Here is a 22,030-nt window from a genome sequence, read left to right as displayed (position 1 = left end):
TTTCAGTGCCCGATTTTTGCATGAGTGCGCCCTTTGCACCTTTATATGTGCTATTTGTGCGTATATATGGGCAGAAGTGCACCGGCACGGCTGCATTGAAATTTTTACGCCTGTTCATTTGTGGCGTAGTTCTGTGCGTTCTTCACCATTTACGCTAGTATATTTGCAGATTTGCGCTACAATAAACTAATTTAGGTATGTCATTAATAAAACCATGTTAATGTTTCTCAAATTTATGATATGTTAATTAGCATTATTATAAAAATATAATTGTTTACAATGTTTTAATAACATTTACCCTTTTTTAACTTTTTTCTTATCTATAAAGGCAGTTTCCCTTGTTAATGTGATGGAGTCTTTCATATCTTTTTTCCGTTTAAACACCAACTGACTAGCTTTTAAAGTTAGGAAGCATGTAGTTGGTATGGGCTTATTAGAGCATTAGCTTGCACCATCTATGCACATAATTTATGACAAGTTTTGCATCATCACATGTGCAGTTTTGCGACATCATATGTGCATGTTTGTATGGCGCAGCAGTTTGCGTCAAAACTAGCGCATTAAACTTTAAGCGACCGTGTTCGCGCTATACTGTTAAATATGCTTATGCGCAGGGCAAAAGTTTTATTACAGCGCTGCGCTGCATTGGTAAATGAGCCCCATGGTTTCCTGAATTCAGAACAATGTGTCTTTCCAAAAATATATGGTTTTCTGGGGTAAGTGTACTTTTTTTTTGTAGCTTTATCCCACATGAAACGATGTAAAGGTGTTGATTTTGCAGAAGCTGAAATGATAGATTGCATGGGGTATGCTCATATTGGGGCCCCTACATGCTTAAGTAAACCTATACATATTGGGTATCAAACTGTTCAGTGGACCCCTGGCGTTTATATTTAAGGGTGTTTTATTTGATGAATTTATGACCTGTAGGAGATAATATACTATAGACTAGAAGCTTTGAAGCAATATTTCAAAACATTCACAAATTTTGATAAGAACCAGTAACTTTAGGAAAGCATTGCAACTTGGTAGTTTGGAGTAGACAGACAGTTCTACCTATTCTGGATTCCCCCAGAACCTGTTCTTTCCAAAAATGTATAATTTTTGGGGGGCCGCATTTTATCAGGAAGTTGCTGGGGCCACACTGTGGAGAACCTACTGTGTCAACAATTTCTTGTGGAGCCCCACAAAGGTGCTGTTGCGTGACTCACTTTGAGGGACAAATGTTGTCATAAAATGCTGGCCACACTGTGCCATAATAATGCAGGAGCCACACTGTCACAATTTTTTTTTGTCACAGTTTGTGTGACACTATTTTATAGCCAGTGATTCTTGCAGGCTGTAACTAAAGTGCCATACTAGCAAAATTTAGCCAGAACATGAATAGAGAATTCTATAAATACCCGTTTCTTAACAGCCCCCTAAGAAAACAATAAACACGGAGCAAAATGGCTTCACTTTAACGTGGGCAATCAAGAAAATTTTTGTGAATGAGGCTTATTATAACAGCAGGTGTGGCTGTTCAAACATTAACAAATATTAACTGTATAAAACTTGCTCAATTTAAAATCAGTAGTTCTCTAGGTAAGACATGGATATTTAATATGAGGTACACAATACCACTGACTTGACTTGTTAAATGTTATTATAAGTCAATGAATAAGACTATTTAAGTTCCATTCATTCACAAGCAAAATCTAATATGTGCACTGTTTAATTACAGCTAGCATAAGTAATTGATAGATGTTGGTTTCTGAAATAAGGCCATCTGTTTAATCCCTATTGTACAATAAAAACTGAAGTTGCAAAAGTCCATTGTCATTTGATCCCTGATAAACCAAGCATTTAGGTTATGCCCATGACACATTTTTTTGTTTTAATTTCATGGCCCAAATGTTCCCTGTGATTTATTTCCTTATGTTCTCCTTTTCTTTCATGTAGATCTGCTGTGCAGTATACCCATACAATATGAGAAAAGGTATCCATGGAAACAGCAGTCATGTGTCTAAAGTGGTGCTAAGCAAAGGGAGGATAAAACTTCACTTTTGCTGTTTCCTACTGACTTTAAGAAGAAATAATGATAAATCCAGCCATCCAATAGTAGAAAATGAAAACCATTGTATATCACAACTAATAAAAATATATAATGAACGGCCCATGAAATGTCCATAAAATATTTTATGGTATTTTGACAAAGCCAACTCAAGAAAACAAAATGCATTCTTTTTTTCGACATTTTTCTCATTCGAAAAAGGAACGTTAAAATCAAATGCATCACACAAGACAATAATATGAAATGCATTTTTGCAAAAAAAAAGTGCTACAGCTTTGATATCATTTATAATTTAATAAATGAATATAGTTTTGTTGTTTTTTTTTTTTAATTGTTTGATCCATAGTAAGCATAAAAAACAGTTGTTGTGACTAAACAATATTGCATTTTTATGCTGCCATGATTAAGCTACAGTATATTACATATTTTACATAGAGATATTGTATACCCGTAACAGAGGTAACAGATTACCTGACAAAATTGGTATTAAATACAAATTGTAACAGTTTAGTAAATTACATTTTGAAGAGGTTAATTAGCGATACAAAAGGGGATAATAGCAAACATGACACCAGGCCTGGACTGACAAACTGTAGATTCAGATTCAGATCAGATTTCACATATTGATTTTTATTGGTTTGTTGCCAGGGTTCCCAAACTTTGCACAGTCAGACACTGGGTGACTATGCATTTAAGGTTTTTTGTATTTTTGTAAGTGGGTGGAGCCACCAACAGCCAATCAGATTTCACCTATTGAATTTTATTGGCTTGATGCTAGGGTTCGCAAACTTTGCACAGTCAGTCACTGCGTGACTTCGTACTCAAGGTTAGAAAAAGTGGGCAGGGCCGCCAAAAGCCAATCACATTTCTTTCATTGTTTTCAGTGTGGAAATTTTAACTGCTGCCATTCTCACATGTTTAATGTCAGGGTCCCCAAACTTTGCACAGTTTGCCACTGGGTGACTATGTTCCAAGTTTAGAAAAGTGGGCTAGGCCAACAACAACCAATCAGATTTCACCCATACACTTCATATGTTTAAATTTAAACTGCGGCCATTCTTTAAACATTAATACTAAGGTCTCCAAACTTTGCAGAGCTAGTCACCTGGTAACTGCAGTTCAGAGTTAGAAAAAGTGGGTGGAGCCACCAACAGCCAATAAGATTTGAATTATTGATTTTCAATGGGGAAATTCAACCTGCTGCCATTCTTACAGTATTAACACCAGGGTCAGTAGGGGACTGTATTTTTAGGTTTTTAAAAGTGGGTGGAGCCACCAATAGCCAACCAGACTTCACCTATTGATTTTTTTGGGTTTAAATTTAAAATGCTGCTTTTCTCACACTATTTATGTCAGGGTTCCCAAACTTTGCACAGTCAGTCACTGGATGACTACATATTCAGGGTTAGAAAAAGTGGGAGGAGTCACCATTTCCACACATTATATTTCATTGGTTTATATTTAAACTGATGCCATTATTTAAATATTAATTCCAGGGATGTTAAACTTTCCAGAGTTAGTCACTGGGTATTTGCCGTTCAAAGTTAGAAAAAAGTGGGCAGAGCCACCAACAGGCAATAACATTTCACCTATTTACTTTCAATGGTGAAGTGTAAAATGCTGTCAGTCTCACAATTTTTATGCCAGAGTCCCCAAAATTTGCAAAGTTGGTCACTGGGGGACTGCAGTTCAAAAATAGGAAAAGTGGGTTGGGCCGCTAACAGCCAATCAGATTTCATCCATTGAATTTTATTGGTTTAAATTTAAAATCCTGCCGTTCTTTAACTATTAATCCTAGGGTCCCTAAACTTTGCAGAGTTAGTCACTGGGTAACTGCAGTTCCAGGTTAGAAAAAGGGGGTGGAGCCACCAACCACCAATCAGATGTCACTTGTTTATTTTCAGTGGGGAAATTTAAGTTGCTGCCATTCAGACACTACTAAAACCAGGGTCCCCAACTTTGCACAGTGGTTTTTACTATATAACTATGGTCCAAGGTTAGAGAAAGTGGGCAGAGCCCATTCAGTGATGTCATGTTTTTCAACCCAACATGAAGTTTGTTCTCAAACTTCCTTTTCTAGTTTCCTCTACAATTGACTCATAATAAAATTAATAAACTTCTTGCACTCCCAGAGGCACTGCTACCACCAGCTAAGGCAAGAATCTTGTCAGGGGAAGCAAAAATTGCTCCTGGTTATTTTAAGAAATTCCCCTCTACACTTCTGTTTTTGAACTGCAGAACACCTGTGAAGAAAATCCCAAATGCAAGCAAACCTCATCCATTATAAATTCCTCTGGTCATGCCTCTAATCCAAACTGTCAAAGGCCAAACAAGATTACTACAGTACTTTCATAAACAATAAAAATTCAAATTCACAATACATGATTTTTATATTCAATACTGTTCTACGCCCCTAAACAAAAGATTCACTCACATTTCTCTGCTCTACTCAGGACTTTGCTGATTTCTTCAACAACAAAGTAGAGTCCAGCTACAAGTATGTGAAATATATTATTATATATAAATAAGCAGTTTCGGCACTCACAGGATTTCACAATAATATTCACAAAGGGACTCATGGATAGATGCAAACGGTGAGGTTTATTAATTCAATCCTACATTTCGGTACCGTACTGGCACCTTCGTCAGGGAAGCAAGAGTGTGTGTGGAACAGAAGTTAAATACCTGGCTTGGCGCCAAAACATGTGTTGCCAAGCAACCAACTAGTAAATAAAACCCTTTATTCCTTTCTCGGGTTTTATTTACTAGTTGGTTGCTTGGCAACACATGTTTTGGCGCCAAGCCAGGTATTTAACTTCTGTTCCACACACACTCTTGCTTCCCTGACGAAGGTGCCAGTACGGTACCGAAACGTAGGATTGAATTAATAAACCTCACCGTTTGCATCTATCCATGAGTCCCTTCGTGAATATTATCCAGGACAAAATTAATTATCTTTAATGATTTATACTTAAATAATGTGATAATGTGATTAAATGCCTCTTATTGTTGCGTACTGTGTTTTAAAAAGGGGGATGTGGTGACATGCTCTTATGTGCATGCTCCAGTCTTCTGCTAGCTGACTTTCTTTTTAAAAATGGAAGTTAGTTGCTCCGACTTTACTGAGCATCTTCAGCCTGCCTTGTTTTCCCTTCTTATTTGCATTCCTGCCATATTCAGTTTTGGGGAGAGAGGGCATGGGTCTAGTATTATTTACTCAGCATCATGTATTCTTCTAAGAGCTGCAAGCAGTCAAGGTAGCAGCCAGGTCAGTTTTAAATCTTTCAAGGACCAGAGAAGACCCCCAAACAAAGTCGTCACACTCATGCTCCCTCCTTCGCGGCTTCAAGGTGGCTCTTAATGAAATAAATCACGCTGTCTATAAAGGAGAACAGAGGAGAAAGTAATTTCAGTTTTTAAAAAGAAAGTCAGTTAGCAGGAAATTGGAGCTTACACATAACTGCATGTTGCCACATTGTCCTTTTTAAACATCCGGAAGAGGAATTTCATCGCGTTATTTATGTACAAAACATTAAAAATAATTAACTTGCTGTATCTTGTGAGGGCTAGAAAATGAGTTAGAAGATTTGTATCAGCATGCTTTAGGAGTGAGATGTAGCCAGCAAGGACAATCTGTTGTCCTGACAAAAAGTCAGTGTTGGGGTAAAGCCCTGGGTGATTGTGTGCCAGTTAGGTTTGGAGCATTCTGGAGTAAGTTCATGAGAATCTCCTGGAGCTGTAGTGAGACAACCTGAGAGAAGCTTGTGCACTTAGGATACCAGAAAAACTCTGTCTGTGGGCCCTCTTGCTTCTAACTATTTGTCAATTGCATGGTCATTCCCTATTTCTGTATGGTAAAAATCTATGGAAGGATAGAGAAAAAAGACTTGGATAATAAAGAGGTTGAGGGAGGAGTGGAGGAATAATAGTTTATGGTCCAAGGTATTCTGGTGGGCCCCTGTCATGTCAGTCCGACACTGTGTACTGTATGCTGGGCACAGAGAAGTAGGGGAGTACCAGTCTGCTAGTGCATTTCCACATGACAGTGACATTGGAGGCTTCTGGAGAGGGAACAGTGTGTGAATTAGGATATGTGAGAATCCTCTTAAGAAGTGTTTATTAGCATGGACGGAGGGTGAATTTTTTGTTTGGGGAGGCTAAAGATGGGCCATACATAGACTGACCTAAAGCTAATGTAAGACTTAGTGGATTCGCTGCTGGCGTAAAAAACGAACCTCCCTACAACCTGTTGCGATTCCCAATGACTTCAAGGGATACTGCGCAAAAGTGCGGGGGGGGGGGGGGGCTGCTTTTTTTACCCTAAAATGCTTCGGATGTAAAAGTATTCATACATGCACTTCTGTGAGGGGTTTTCCATACATTTGTGTTTTGACATTTATATTCGGAGACAATTTGCAATTGGTCCTCTTCTTTTTAATGGTTTTTCAGTTATTTAGCTTTTTGTTCAGCAGCTCTCTGTTTGGTATTTCAGAAGCTCTCTGGTTGGTATTTCAGCATCTGATTGCTAGGGTCTTATTTACCCTAGCAACCAGGTAATGGTTTAAACAAGAGATGGGAATATGAATAGTTAAGGGGCCTGAATGAAAAAATAAGTGATAAAAAATTACAATAATAATAAAATTGTAGCCTCACAGAGCAATACTTTTTGGCTGTCGGTGTCAATGACCCCCATTTGAAAAGTTGGAAAAAGGCAGAAGAGAAAGGTAAATTATTCAAGAACTATAAAAAAAAAATTAGTTAGTTAGACCAATTGCAAAGTTGCTAGGAATAGGCCATTCTATAACATACTAAAAGTTAACTTAAAAGTGAACCACCCCTTTAGATGTGTTTAAGTTAGTTTTATAGGGAGAGGCAGTGGGTACTGACATCCCAGGCATATTATATACAGTGAGATGCAGTCAGTATTTACAAAACCAGTACATTATATACAGTGAGAGGCAGTGGGTACTAATGGCAGATATTCAGGCCCTGGCACTATAACACTGGCACTGATACACAACATTGCCTCCACTGTAACTATTTAGAAATGAAAACAATGACAACAGTAAAAAGAAAAAAATAGTAAGTGCAAAAAACAACAAATATATAAAAGCACAATGAGCTTTTTCAGTGGTAAAGAGTTAACTTACAATCCATCTGTTAGGATAGGTGATGTCAGGTGACAAAAAAACGATTTAGTTTCAGCTAGTGATTCAGCCTTTAACTGTATAGCACCTGTGTATAGTACCTGTTTATAGTACCTGTGTGAGTGAAAATCTGCAGCAACATTTTGTGAGGTTCTTAGGTAAAGTTTACAGCCTGCAGATTCTTCTTTTCAGTCTTCATTTCTGCACTGCCTTCAGTTTGCATCTGTGCCTTGATTGGTAAATTTTACTGTCTATCAAGAAAGCTGTGCTCTGATTGGAGAATCTGCAAGAAAAAAGATCCAATCAGAGCACAGCTGATTACAGCAGAAACTGAGCTTGCAGGAACTGCAGGATAATGCAGAAACGGAGTGAGTTTTTTTTGTTTTGTTTTGTTTTTTAAAGGTGCCAAGCAGGTTTGGGGAGGCTTAGCCTCCCCTAGCCTTATTGAAAATCCACCTATGTTTATTAGTGTAACTGATATACTGCTTTCAGTGCTTGGTCTGCAATGTCCTCTCTGTAAGAAACTGTAAAGTCTGCCTTGGTTAACCGCATCACAACATGAAATGTCTAGTTCTTACAGCAAAGGACTATCTAATTCCCTTTCCTGTGATAGGAGTCTAACAGCCTCCTTATAATATTACAAGTAGATCCCCTCCTCTACTAACACAAACTATCTCCTTCCTAAGTCCACTTCTTCCACTAGCCTCTAAAACCTACAACAGATTGTATTCCATATAACTTGCTCTTTTCACGCCTATAATCTGTAGGACCCTTTGCAGTGTGGTTTTTGACCTGAACAATCTACTGAGACTGCACTATGCAGAGTTACAAATGATCTTCCGTTTTTTAAAACCAAAGTTAACATCTCTGTTCGAATCTTTCTACCTTGAGCTATCATCTACATTTAAAATAGGTGGCCACTACCTTCTTATGCAAATTTTGCATTCAGTCATATGCAGGTTTCACAAAAGACTGTTCCTCCTTCCTACACAATATTGCTTATGTCAGTTCATCTGTAACACCCAAGATACCCTTTCCGATATCCTATCCTCCTTTCTTCTAAACGGAGTGGGTGCCCTCATGTCTGTTGGAAGGACCTACTGGTAAATAATTATTATATTTACCATATTATATATATATTTATTATATGATCCCCTTATATATTTATACATAGTTATCATGTCACCTCTTAAGCGCCTCTTCTCCAGTGTAAACAGACCCAACTTGGCCAGTCTTTCTTCATAACGGAGACTTTCCATACCCTTTACCAGCTTAGTTGCCCTTCTCTGGACCCTCTCAAACTCAATCATGTCCCGTTTGAGCACTGGAGACCAGAACTGGACAGCATATTCTAGATGGGGCTTTACCAGTGCTCTGTAAAGGGGAAGAATAACCCCTCCCGTGAATCTATGCCCCTTTTAAAACAGCTCAAAACCTTGTTTGCCCTTGCAGCTGCTGCCTGGCATTGCTTGCTAAAGCCAAGTTTATTATCTACAAGGAGTTTATTTATCTATAAGACGTAAGTGAAAATACTAATTTTCTCCTTTGTCCCTTCCATGTCAGTACGCATGGGATCTACCAAGCCATGCCCCTAAAAAATAAGGGGTGGGAATAATAATATCAACAGATGCTAAAAACAAAAAATCAAGCATCACAAGAAAAAACTGACCATTCCCTGCTACAAGAATCCTCTCAGGGACCAGAGTGATTTCCACACTATGGTTGTCATAAACATCAAAGTCCAGCTGGGGAGGATCCTCTGCCAACCAGAAGTAAACGGTCACAAAACAGCTGCCCACTAGCGGCCACAATCATAACTCTGGCACTGAGCAGCTCGCTGGTGTTAGCAAGCGAGCCTAGCAACCAACAGGCCAGTTAACCACAGCGCTGATGCATTTTCCACTAGTGCTGCCTCTATGCGCCCAATCCTTAGCACTAGCCTGGGGCCCTAGAAAAACAATTGCAACACACAAGCATTTAGCTTCCGAAGCACACCAGTATTCGCTTAACCCTTTAACTGCCAACGACATACGTCGTTGCAGGAAAAGGCTGTACCTGTCAACGCCGTACGCCGTACGTCTTTTGGCAGATAAGGATTCTCTCTGCAGAAGCGGCACAGCCAGAAGCAATGACAGCCCCCCGGGCAACAAGCCAGGGGGGCTGTGATCGTCGCAGGGCCACCAGCCCCCCCCCCCAAAGCAGCAGATACGGTCGCATCGCATCTGCTGCTTGCTCCCTGCTTCCTGTTTCTCCCACCCACTCACCAGGACTGCAGCAGGACGACCAGCCATGCGATCCCTGCTTCTGGACAGGTAAGTGTTTTATTTTTTGGATTTACACACATTTTTACCTACATACAGAACTTTTTTTGTTTTTTTTCATTTTGCACACTCATACACTTATATAGACACTTACATACTGTCACACTACTTTTACATATGTACACACAAACTTTTTTTTTTTTCTTTTTTCCCATTTTACCACGTTGTTTTTAGTTTCTTTTCCATAAAAACTGTTTATTTTGACAGCGTGACTATTGGATCAGATATTCTGATCACTAATTACACTGTCATGTGACATTTTGTTGTTTTGCTGATTTGCACAATTTTTGTGGTTTCATTGCATTTTTATCCCTGTAGCATAGCTTTGCCAGGTGTAACTTTGATGTATAAAAATAACTTTACCTATTTTGAATTCATCAGAATGTGTACTTTACAAAAATATATGGTTTTCTGGGGGGGTCTCTGTATAGTTAGGGGGTGTTACGGCACCTAATACGCTGTCAGGGGGCTCTGTGCAAAAGCTAAGTTGGCAGGCGAGAAATCAATATGCGCTATTTTTATTTTGGGGTCAGTACATACTTTGGTATATCTATGCATATTAGGCATCAAAGTTCAGTAGACCTTAGGTGTTCCTGGACAGCGCTGAAGTGACTAAGGAAAGCGCTGAGGGACTGAGGAGATAGCATAGGGGCCAAAATTCCCTCCAGTACCCAAGGGGTTAACGGTTCCTGCTACGGGCGGGAAAGAATGTACACTCCCACTGCTCCACCTCCCTCCTTTTGTTCCACTGATCAACTCTGCAGGCTCTCACTCACCGGCAGCAGCTGCAGCACGTAGGACCACCCCCCTCCCTCCCGCCCGCCCTATTAAAGCGCGAAGAGTTAGCGAACCAGTAGGCCAGTTATGTTGCTTAATTTGCATGTTCATGTTTTCTTTTCAGGTTATGTCATATTAAAAAAAAAAAAAAAAACATAGAGGGTATGTAGATCTGTTATATGATTGAGAAATTGTATGATGTCACAGCAAAGGCGGGGATAGTCCTTGGCCATTTTAAGTCCGGTTGGTTTGGTGTTTTCCACATGCCCACTGCGTTTGCAGTGGCCGGCATCCGTTATAATAACAATTAAGTTTCTTGTGAATTTGGAAAAGTTTTGAAATACATGGCGAAGACTATTCTTTCGGTTGTATCTCTTTAATAAAGCTGTGGCCAAACCCTACCCACAAAAATATTGGCGTCAGTGTACTTCATCCTGTGTCAAGCGTTTGCTTTGGGGGGAGAAGGTCGGTAAGGGAGGGAACAAGTCTCCGCAGTCTATTTGGGGTGATTTGCCTTTGTACGCAAGAAATTGTGTGAGATAAATGCAGCAAACTGCAACATTTTTATTCATATCATAAAAATCGGCAAACTTGGGAACACTTTGCAGCTTGGTACTTTGTAATAAAAGGAAATGTGTACCCATTATAGATTCGAGCGAATGTGTACTTTCCAAAAAAATATATGGCTTTCTGGGCTGCGCGTACTTTTTTGTAGCATTATCCCACATAAAGGATGTAAATGTGTTGATTTTCTGAAATGACAGATGATATGGGGGTATGTTACCATTGGGGGCCCTACACGCCACATATTTGGGTAAACCTATACATATTGGGTATCAAACTGTTCAGTGGACCCCTGGTGTTCAAATTTAGGGTGTTTTATCTTGGTACCTAATGCTATGTGGGAGATAAGATGCTGCAAATTGGAAGCTTTGAGGGGATTTTTGGAAAAGTCATCAAAATTGCTACATTTAGAAAAGCTTTGCGGCTTGGTACTTTGGAGTAGAAAGACATGAGTACCCATTTTAGATTCGTGAGAATGTGTACTTTCCAAAAATATATGGATTTCTGGGGTGAGTGTACTTTATACTAGCTTTATTCCACATATAATGATGTAAATGTGTTGATTTTGCAGGAGCTGAGTGATAGATCATATGGGGGTATGTTCACATTGGCCCCTACATGCCACATACTTTGGTAAACCTATACATATTGTACATCAAACTGTTCAGTGGACCCCTGGCATTCATATTTAGGTTGTTTTATTTGGTTACTTTATGACCTATAGGAGATAAGATACTATAGACTAGAAGCTTTGAAGTGATTTTTTAAAAAATTTCACAAATTTTGATAAAAACCAATAACTTTATGAAAGCATTGCCACTTGATAGTTTGGAGTAGACAGACAGTTGTGCCTATTCTGGATTCCCCAGAATCTGTTCTTTCCAGAAATGTGTAATAAACCTTCTTTTAGTGGATTTTTTGGCCTTGAAATCTAAAGTATGCAGCTTTCTGAAGCAGTGCTTTGGAAATTTGGTAGTGTACTGCTGGGAGTTTTTGACCTATACAAGTGAGAAATCTCCATAAAACTATATATATTTGGTATTGGCACGTTCAGGAGACATGGGACTTTCCAAATCAGTTGTATTTTTGTGCATAAACTAATTTTTGTTTCTGGTATGTGTGTTTATATTACGGAAAATGTGTTTTTTTTTTTAATTTTTTAGACATTTAGAAGCCTATATCTTGTTACAGAATTGGAATTACACCAAAATTCTACCATATTTTGAAAGCTTAGGTTGTCCTGAAAAAAACAATATATTGTTTTCCTGGGTAAACTAAAAGTCCCCCTGAGGAAAGGCCCCTAAAGTGAAACAGTGCAAAATGTTCAAAAACTGTCTGGCAGTAGAAGTTCCATTTTGGTCCAAAACGGCTGGCAGTGGAAGGGTTAAATTGGCGCTGACAGCCGTCAAACTCAACAACCAGAGATCAGCAAAAGATAATCCAAGCACAGATCTGATGCAACGTACATGTGAAAAACTGACCAACCGCTAGGGACCCAAGCCTGTAACAGAACATGACAGGCTGAAACCCAACTTCCTACACTCACTGTAGCTACCGACTTTAAGAGGCTACTGAACCAGCAATGTTAGGGCCAGGTTCAGGAACTGTACACAACCTGCAGATAGAAGATCAGCTAACCAGTCTACCATGACTGGAATCAACTGGAAACCATGCATGGAACGACTAGTGCACAGCCAACCCATACTCAATGCACCAGCTAGCCACCCTGCATGAAAGTCAGAGCAGAGCCATATACCATGCATGCCAACAACCAGTGGACAAACCAAACACCACACAAGCAAAGCACTGGTGGACATACCAGCTGCCATCCCTGCATGCAAAACACCAAAATGAAAGACAACTAGCACACAAGCAATAGCACATAAGCTAGCACTGTGCTTGCAATACTTCCCTCAAGAAAACTTCAAACCTGCAACCACTGATGCACTGTTCAGTTACTGCAACTGCAAAGACACCTGTCCCCAAACTAGCCATTGCTAGTAAGGAGTGGAATACAAGGTGAAAAACAAGCACCCACACACACCAAGAAAAGCAGCCATGGTCAACAGCCACAAGCGCCAAGGCCCACCATGACATGAACCAAGACCATATCAAAGGCAGTCAACCACATGCCTGCACCAAGGGCCACAGCATGACTGAGAACAGAGAACAGAGCCAGAGGCCAAGCGAACCAAAGGCCAGAACTAGGGCTAGTTGCCAAGCGAACCAAGGCTAAAACTGGAGTCAAGTGAGCCATAAAACCAGAACCAGGACCAAAGGCCAAAAATTGGAGTCAATCTCCAAGCAAGCCAAAGGCCAGAACCAGGCCAATGGTCCAGTGAGCCAAAGGCCAAAACCAATGGCCAAGCAAGTCAAGGCCAAAAACAGAGCCAAAAGGCCAAAAACAGAGCCAAAAGGCCAAAAACAGAGCCAACAGTCAAGCAAGCCAAAAATGGAGCCAAAAGGCCGAAACCAGAGCCAACGGCAAAACTAGCCAAAGGCCAAAACCAACAGACAAGGAAGTCAAAGGCCAAAACTAATGGGCAAGCGAGCCAATGGTCAAAACTGGAGCCAATGGGCAAGCAAGCCAAAGTCCAAAAACAGAACCCACAGCCGAGCAAGCCAAAGGACAGAACCGGGAAAAATGGCAAAACAAAAAAAGGCAAACCAAAAACCAGAACCAGAGCCAGTGGCCAAGTGAGCTAAAGGCCAGAGCGGAGGTAGCAGCCACGTGAGCTAAAGGCCAGAACCAGGGCCAGCGAGCAAGCAATGAAATGGCCAAACCAAGGACCGGTGGCCACTCAAGCCAACAAGGACCAGCAGATAAGCAAGCAAAGTCCATAACAAGGACCAGCAGCCAAGCAAGCCAAGGCTATAGCTGCTGCCAGGAGTCGTAGGCAGTAGACAAGTGAGCCAAAGGCCATAACCTGGAACCACAGCCAAGTGAGGCAAAGGCCATAAACAGAACCAACAGCCCAGCAAGCCAAAGACCATAACCAGGGCCAAGGCCAACAGGCACACAAGGCAAAGCCCATAACAAGGAACAGCAGCCATGCAAGCCAAGAGACATAGCAAAAAAAACAGCTAACAGGGGCCAAGACTAGCGGCCACGCTGACCAAAGGCCATAACCAGGACAAGGACCAACAGACACGTAAGCAAAGACCATAGCACAAGCCAGCAGTCATGCAAAATGACAGACGCATAGCAATCAAACATTTCCCAATGTTGGCTCCTATCATTCTAGCAGACACGGAAGTAAATGCCTGTAAACACACCGAAAAGAAAAAGGAGTTGTTAAACTACAACTCTGCTCATACCTGGTACAAAAAAACCTGCTTTTTAAGGCAAAACAAAACCAGGGCCTTCCAGAAATAAAGCCAGGAAAAAGATACAATACTGCGACAGCAGAAACCCCAGTTAAACCAGGAAGCCCCTGATGAAATAAGAGCTGCTATACCTGCTGTGTCTGCACAGTAGATTCGACTCGCAATGAAAATCTATAAATATGAAACAGCAATAGCAAGGAGCCAAGAAGAATACAAGAACATAAGATAACACTGGCTTGTATTTAAAATGCAAATTCCAGTCAGAACCCTGGAGAAAAGGTTGGTTATAAGGTGCAGACTCCCTGTGAGAAAAGGAGATACCATACTGCTACAGCAGTGCAACTCCCAGCCAGACTGGATCTACCCAGTGTAATAATGAGCTCCTATACCTGCTGAGTCTGCATGGTAGACTTGACTCACAATGAAAATCTAAAGATATGAAACAGCAATAACAAGGAGCCCTAGAAGCATACAAGCACACTACAGCATACAATTGGCTTGTAGGCAAAATGCAAACTCCAGTCAGAACCCTGGAGAAAGGTTGGTAAGAAGGTGCAGACTCCCTTGAAGAAAAAGAGATAAAATACTGCTACAGCAGTGCAACTCCCAGTCAGTCTGTATGCGCCTGGTGTAATAATGAGCTCCCATACCTGCTGTGTCTGCACAGAGGGCTCAGGCTCACTAGAGACTTTAGATAGCAAACAATAAATACACAGATCCCTAGAGCATATAAGCACCTTACAAGATAATATTGGCTCATTTGTAAAATGCAAAGTCAGAAACCTAGAGAAAGGTTGGTTATTAGGTGCAGACTCCCTGTGAGAAAGGAAGGAGATACCATACTGCTACAGCAGTGCAACTCCCAGGCTGTCTTGGAAACACCTGGTGTAATGAGCACCCATACCTGCTGTGTCTGCACAGAGGACTCAGACTTACAGAAAAACACTATAGATATTAAACATCAATAGCAAAGTGCCCTAAAGGAGCACATACACCTTACCCGATAGCAGTGAGTAGTCAGCAGGATGGAAACTTCCACAAGAACCCAGACAGCATTCAGCTGAGGGACATAATTAGCTCATTAGTATGCAGGCTTCTAAGTACCCTGAGCATTTCAAACACACAGTGGAGACTGAAGATTCATACTCTCCGGATTTAGGCTTAGTTATCACTAGCCCATATCCATACCCATGGCCCTTTAGTCCAATATCAGACCAAATCAAAACACCATAGGAAAAAGGGGATTCAATTGATCACAGGCAGGAATGTGGAAATACCCACACATACAGTGCATACATGGGAAGAGCAGGGGGGCTAGGTACCATGGGTATGCCCACACCTGCATTTCTTCCCAATAGGTGACAGTTTGCTTACTTTACTTATTGGGGCATCAGGTAAAATCTTCTCCATTACCTGGGAATCATCCCTCTATGTATACACAAAGGTAAAATAAATAAATAAATAAATAAAATGACAAAAACAAAAGAAAAATTAAAACTGTGAAACACTTCCTAGAATCATGAAACGGTGAGGAGATCCTACCTCCTGTTCAGTAGGACAAAAAATAACAGTGGTGAGGAGGAAGTCACATGGTCTAATACAGGGGTCCCCAACCTTTCTTACTTGTGAGCCACAGTCAAATGTAAAAAGACTTGGAGAGCAACACAAGCACCATAAATGTTCATGGAGGAGCCAAATAAGGGATGTGATTGGCTATTAGGGGCCTCTATGCACCCTATCAGCTTACAGGGGCTTTATTTGGCAGGAAATCTTGTTTTTATTCAACCAAAACTTGCCCCCAAGTCAGGAATTCAAAAATAACTCCCTGGTTTGGCGGCACTGAGAGCAACATCCAAGGGGTTGGGGAGCAACATGTTGCCCCTGAGCCACTGGTTGGGGATCACTGGTCTAATAGGTAAGGATTAATTTTGATTGGCTTTGGTATATAGGTCCTACCTCCTGGCTGGGAGGGGCAATACTGCCCATGCGTACTGACATGGAAGGGACGAAGAAGAAATATATACTTAAAAAGGCATTTGACTCAATGGAATGGTCATACTGTGGAAGGTAATGGCCTCTCTTGTATTTGGTCCCAATTCATAAATTATGTGAAGCTACTGTATCCATTATGCTGACAGTGCTCCGATATACCTAGCAGATGCAGAGCAAACCATTACTCAACTCCTTAACATGGTAACCAAATCTGCAGAATTATCTGGCCTAAAGGTAAACTGGCATATGTCTACTATTATGCACAATGAGAACTAGCCCCCCTCTCCCAAAATGTGTCCCACATGGACCTACGTTTGATAGAATAATTTAAATATCTCTGTGTCTGGGTCCACAGAGACCTCAATAAATTTATGGAACTGAATAGTGTGTAAACTGAATACCAGTCATGCAATTTGATCCAGTCTCCCTGTTAACATGCTAGGGTATATCAATTTGATGAAAATAGTAGTTCTACCTAAACTGCTGTACACATACTGCAATTGCCCAGTCCTTCTCTCAACTAGACTAATTGTCAAATTGGACTCTATGATTTTTCTGATTATATAGAACAATAGGTAACCATGGATTAGTTTGAAAATGGCCCCTGGTTTGGCATATTTTTTCTTATACGATTTAGCCCCCTTAACTGGTTTACATAGCATGGCGGCTCTCGCACTTGGTTGAAGATGAGGCCTTTCCAATCTCAGTGGAGGCTACTGGCTATTGAAGCCCTGGCAAATATTCCTTGAGGAAGAATACAAATAGGGGAATCCTAAAAAATGTTTTCCCAAACACTCCCCTCTAGTGTAATTCAAGCCTAGAACACTTCTTATCTGTACATGACCTGACAGTGTGGTAAAAGTACAAAATCATATACCTATCATAATACAATCATAACATAACCAACTTTTTAAGTCCTTTGTTGAAGTAGCTGCTGCTGAATATGATTTATCTGGAGAACACCGTGTTCTTCAGATATTTTCTGGTCCAGCATGTGGTTGAGAGACAGTTCCCACAGCCGCCCAAACTGGCTATGTTGGATCTTGAATGTCTCTTGCACACCCTGGGTATCAGAGGGTTGGTATTCCACATCTGTAGACATGCCCTACTTAGATTTAGATGACTGGGATGATAAATCCATACATACCTCCCCTCTTTAAACTGCAGCAACCCTTATCCAATATCGCATAATACAAAAGGATGTACCTTACCCTGTCTTGCCTCCGCTACATGGGCCTCTGCACCAGCCTATGATTAAGTGTCAGACAGTCGTAAAACCCCTAAGGCTCTGTGAGAAGATTTTTTTTCAACTCTTTATTGGCCTGTTTAAGGGTTCCCAGAGTGCCCTATACCTTATTTTTGGTTACTTCACATATGGTTTGTCCACTCCCGAGCTGAGGGGCTGGAGCACCTGGGCCACCCCTTCACTTTGGTAAGTTTTCTATGATAATGACTGCCTTAATGTCTGATTTTGTATATTTCTCCTTCTGCACAAGCAACCAATGCTTCAAATGCAGAGCATTGCCACAGACATTTTCCACTTCTTCTGGGCATGCCCTAATATTGCTGGGTTCTGGGGAAACGTGGTGAATATTTAAATCTCTTAAGTCCGCCTCTTAGGGCTGGTGGAAAATATAGTCTTGGGAAAGTACCAATGTAATTTCCTTAGAATGCTGCTCTTTTATATAAGAAAGGCAATAGTGCTTAACTGGAGGCATCCAGTCAAAGTGATTGGTAACTAATGTTCTCCCCATGTTTATACTTACCTACTTAAGGCCTCTGACTGGTGGATCCCACCACTACAACAGCAGTCCCCACTAATATTTAAACATTCCAGAGAATGCTTGCTAATCCTCTCTTGCGCCATGGCACATCTTTTCCTTTTCCTAATCTTTATTTAAGGGGGTTGTTTACCTTTAAGTTAATTAAAGTTAAGTTAATTGAGGTTATTGAACCCTGCAGCCAAAAGATTCTCACTCTGTTAGTCTACAATAGTGATGGGCGAAATGTTTCGCCAGGCATGGATTCGCGGCGAATCTGCTTTTTGCTGTCCTGGATTGTCCTTAGGCTGAGGGCACACAGGACTTTGGCTATGCTGCTCTCAGCTGGTGTGTTTTTTGTTTTTTTTTGCAGGCTAAAAGAAGCTGACCTGCCCCCTTATGCACCTCCGTAAAACTACAAAATAAAATCCAGAACTGCCATGTGTTCCACTGTGGAAGCAAGAGCAGCTAGGGAGCTTTAAGAAAAAAGAACTTTGGGGTTGGTATTCTACTTGTGTAAGTGTAGGTGAGGTTTTACTTTCTTTACAATCTATCCATTTCTGCATTGATCTTACTGGCATGTCTGGAATTAATGGAGTGCTTACTGGCCATTTTTTCAGTGGTCTTAGTGGTATGTCTGGGGTTAATATGCTGGTTATCCATTTCCTGTATAATTACACTAGCACATCTGGTGTTAATATGCCCCATATTAATTTCATTTAGTGATTATACTGGCACGTCTGGGTTTAATTTACCCTTATCCAAGCAGTGTGGTTACACTGCTTGTAGTGTGGCAGATCTTTTTGTCTCTCTTTCAATTTTTCAAATGTGGGAGGCATCCTAAGAGAACAGAGGGTTGATTCACTAAAGTGTGATAATGCATATCGCATGTTTTTTTGCGATAAAATAGACGCAAAAAAAATGTATGATTCGCTATAGTATTATTGAATGCGTTAAGTCGCATATCGCGTGCGTTAATTAGTGCACAACCGCATGCATTAATTTTAACGCATTGCGTTATTTAGTGAATGAAAAGAATACTAATGCATGATTCACAAAAGCGCCTAAAGCATTAAATGCATTAATTAGTATTTTAGCGCCTAATTGGGGGGGGGGGCGTTGGGCAGAGCACATTTTTCAGTTTTGACTGACTTAAAACCAAAAATGGAGTCCCTGAACCTTCCAGTGATGCAGCCTCGCTTTTTTCGCAAAAGGGCCACTTTAGAGGGCTTAAGCGAGGATGAAGTGGTCAGGCGATACAGACTCAATAGGCCGGCAATATCCAGCCTGTATGAGCTGCTTGAGCCTTCCCTGCAGCCACTGACTTGCAGAAGCCGTGCTGTCCCCGGAATGGTCAAACTGCTGTGCTCCCTGCACTTTTTGGCCACTGGAAGTTTCCAGAGGGTTGGGGGGTGTCAGGGAAACGCCATGCACAGACGCGCCTGACACCGGGACAGGGTACAAGGGTGTTACACTTAGTCACCTTTCACACAGGTTAGACTAGCATCAAGCACCCCCAAACACACCACCGCCCCAAATAACTATTCGTTGCCACTATCTATCATTAACAGGCGACTTCCTACTGCAGTGAGGGATAGTTCTACTACTTCCACACACACACCAGCAACCATGGTTAATTTACATACACACTGCCCTACTGACAGTCCACTAGCTAATTAGCATACACACAGCCAAGCAGTTAATACACCTCTAGGCCTGAGCAGTCATACAAGGTACGTGGGAATTGATATAGAGCCAAAGGACAGAACCCATTAAATTTTATATTTAATATTACAAGGGTAAACAGTGCAATTATAAAAAGATGTTACAAAAGAGAAACATACTTGCAAAACAGTCAAATAAAAGGGGATAAAAACACAGAGAAACGTTACCGAATATCTTGTGCCCTCCTGAGGCCGGAGTTAGAAACAGTGAACTCACAATCCAAAAAGAACATGGAGCCCCAAATATGAGTTAACTGGTACCTGGGTCTGTGCCCTTTTTTATCCTACTCCTGGGACCCTCCCTCATTACTGTATTCATGAGAAGGGAGTGCCCAGGGGTGTGTCACAGGACCTCCCCTATAGAGCTATACTTCTCCTGCCAGTTTCTGGTCATATAATATTGGTACTTGCCAGTACCCAATATTATTATGACAATAGGGGCTTGTCTTAACCCATATGGGGGCGATCAAAATGATACCAAACATGGGGGGTGTCTCATGTCCCAGTCCCCCAGAACCCATCCCTCCTCACTGATGAGTATAGGCAGTCCCTGTTTGGTATCATTGGGAAGCCTGGGGCCTCCTCATAAATCCTACATGATTTATGAGGATGTGGACCTTAAAGCAGCGGAGATATGGATCCATTTCTATAATCCATATTTTCTGATAGCTGCACCCCCCCCTGCTGCTCTAGGTCCCCAGCTGACCTCTTTGATCCCAGATCAAAAGAAAGCAATAGCCCCAGGTTTCCCGCCCTACAAATGGCTGGATATGGCTAGTCTGCTCCCTCTGCTGAATTTGTCACCTTCCAGCAGGCCCTGGTCGCATATTTAATTAAGGGCCTCTGCAGGAGACTAGATGGTGATAGTGTTTAATTAGAGGTGTCTGGTGGACAAAGCAAAAGGTTGCCAGGTATAACAATTTCCCATGCCAGGGCAATGGTGCCTGGCATAACAGGGGGGTTTAGGGGGGGTGTCACAGCCTACCTTTTCACGGTGCCTTGGCCAGGTCCTGGACGCCATACACTCAGTGTCCGGGAATTTCATCTCGTTCCCCCAACACCGGAACGAGTGGAACGCCGTGAAAAGGCATTTTTATGGGGTAAGTGGTATCCCCAATGTGTTGGGTGCAATTGATTGCACCCATGTGGCGTTAAACCCCCCCCCCAAGACAGGGAGCACATTTTCCGCAACAGGAAGGGTTAACCACTCCCTTAACATGCAAGTGGTGTGTGATGGCCATATGAACATCCTGAGCATCGTGTTTGGGTTTCCCGGCTCCTCTCACGATGCTTACATCCTAAGGCAGTCCGCACTTTACCATTCTTTCGAGACAGGACAAATGCCTCACAGGTGGCTGTTAGGTAAGTATTTGTGTCACCTATCTAGCACAACTTGCCCACATTTGCTTTCTGTCTTCCACTGTAAAACCAGGCCCTGCCTGCCATAAGATTGTTTTGCAATTTGAAAAGTGCCCTTTTTTCCACTGGGAGAGTCAAAGCAGCTACTTGTCACCTATCAGTCTCACACTGTTGCAAAAGGGCTGTGTTTTGACAGAGGGAGACTGGAAACGGCTTATTTGTTTGCAGCATCTTATTATATGTTTTTTTATTTCAGGTGATGCTGGCTACCCGTGCTCTAGGTGGTTCATCACACCCATTCACAGGCCGCGTTCACGGGCCGAGTGTGCTTTTAACGAAGTACATGTGAGAGCGCAGTCTGTGATTGAGCGGACATTTGGGGTCCTTAAAAGCCGGTTCAGCTGCCTGGATAAATCAGGAGGCAGCCTTATGCACAGCCCCACTAAAGTTTCCAAAATTGTGGCTGCGTGTGCTGCACTGCACAATCTGGCGAACTGGCATGGCTTACCAGGCGATGTGGCTGAGGACCTGGAGGACGCCATACATCCACAAGATCTTGTCCGAGGTGCGGATGCCAGAGGGAATGAAGTCCGGGGACAAATCGTTAACAATTACTTTTCCTGTAAGTACCTACAATCTTTAATCCCATACACAAGAAATACCAAACAACTTCTCCAAAAAAAGGTTTATTTGAAGGGAACACACTTCCAAAAGAAATGGTTTGAGCAGGTGATTCCCCCACCCACAACACAAATAGTAAAAACAGAAAGAAAGATTTAAAAAAAACATAGGCCTAAGAAAAGATAGGTTCCACAGATAGATCCCTAATGTTGCAGATTTATTTCCTTTTCCGAAGCTGCCTAGTAGAAGCTGCAGGAGTGGTAGCTGTGCTCTCACCACTAGCTCGACTTGTAGAGCATGTTGGCTCAGTTGCCTTTTGTGCCTTTTCTTGTAAGGCAATTTGTTGCTCTAGGAGCGAATTTTGGCGAGCCAACAATGCAAGTTT

The sequence above is a fragment of the Xenopus tropicalis genome, chromosome 1 (assembly GCF_000004195.4).
Source record: "Xenopus tropicalis strain Nigerian chromosome 1, UCB_Xtro_10.0, whole genome shotgun sequence".
NCBI lineage: Eukaryota > Metazoa > Chordata > Amphibia > Anura > Pipidae > Xenopus > Xenopus tropicalis.
Note: the sequence above shows the minus strand (reverse complement) of the source record.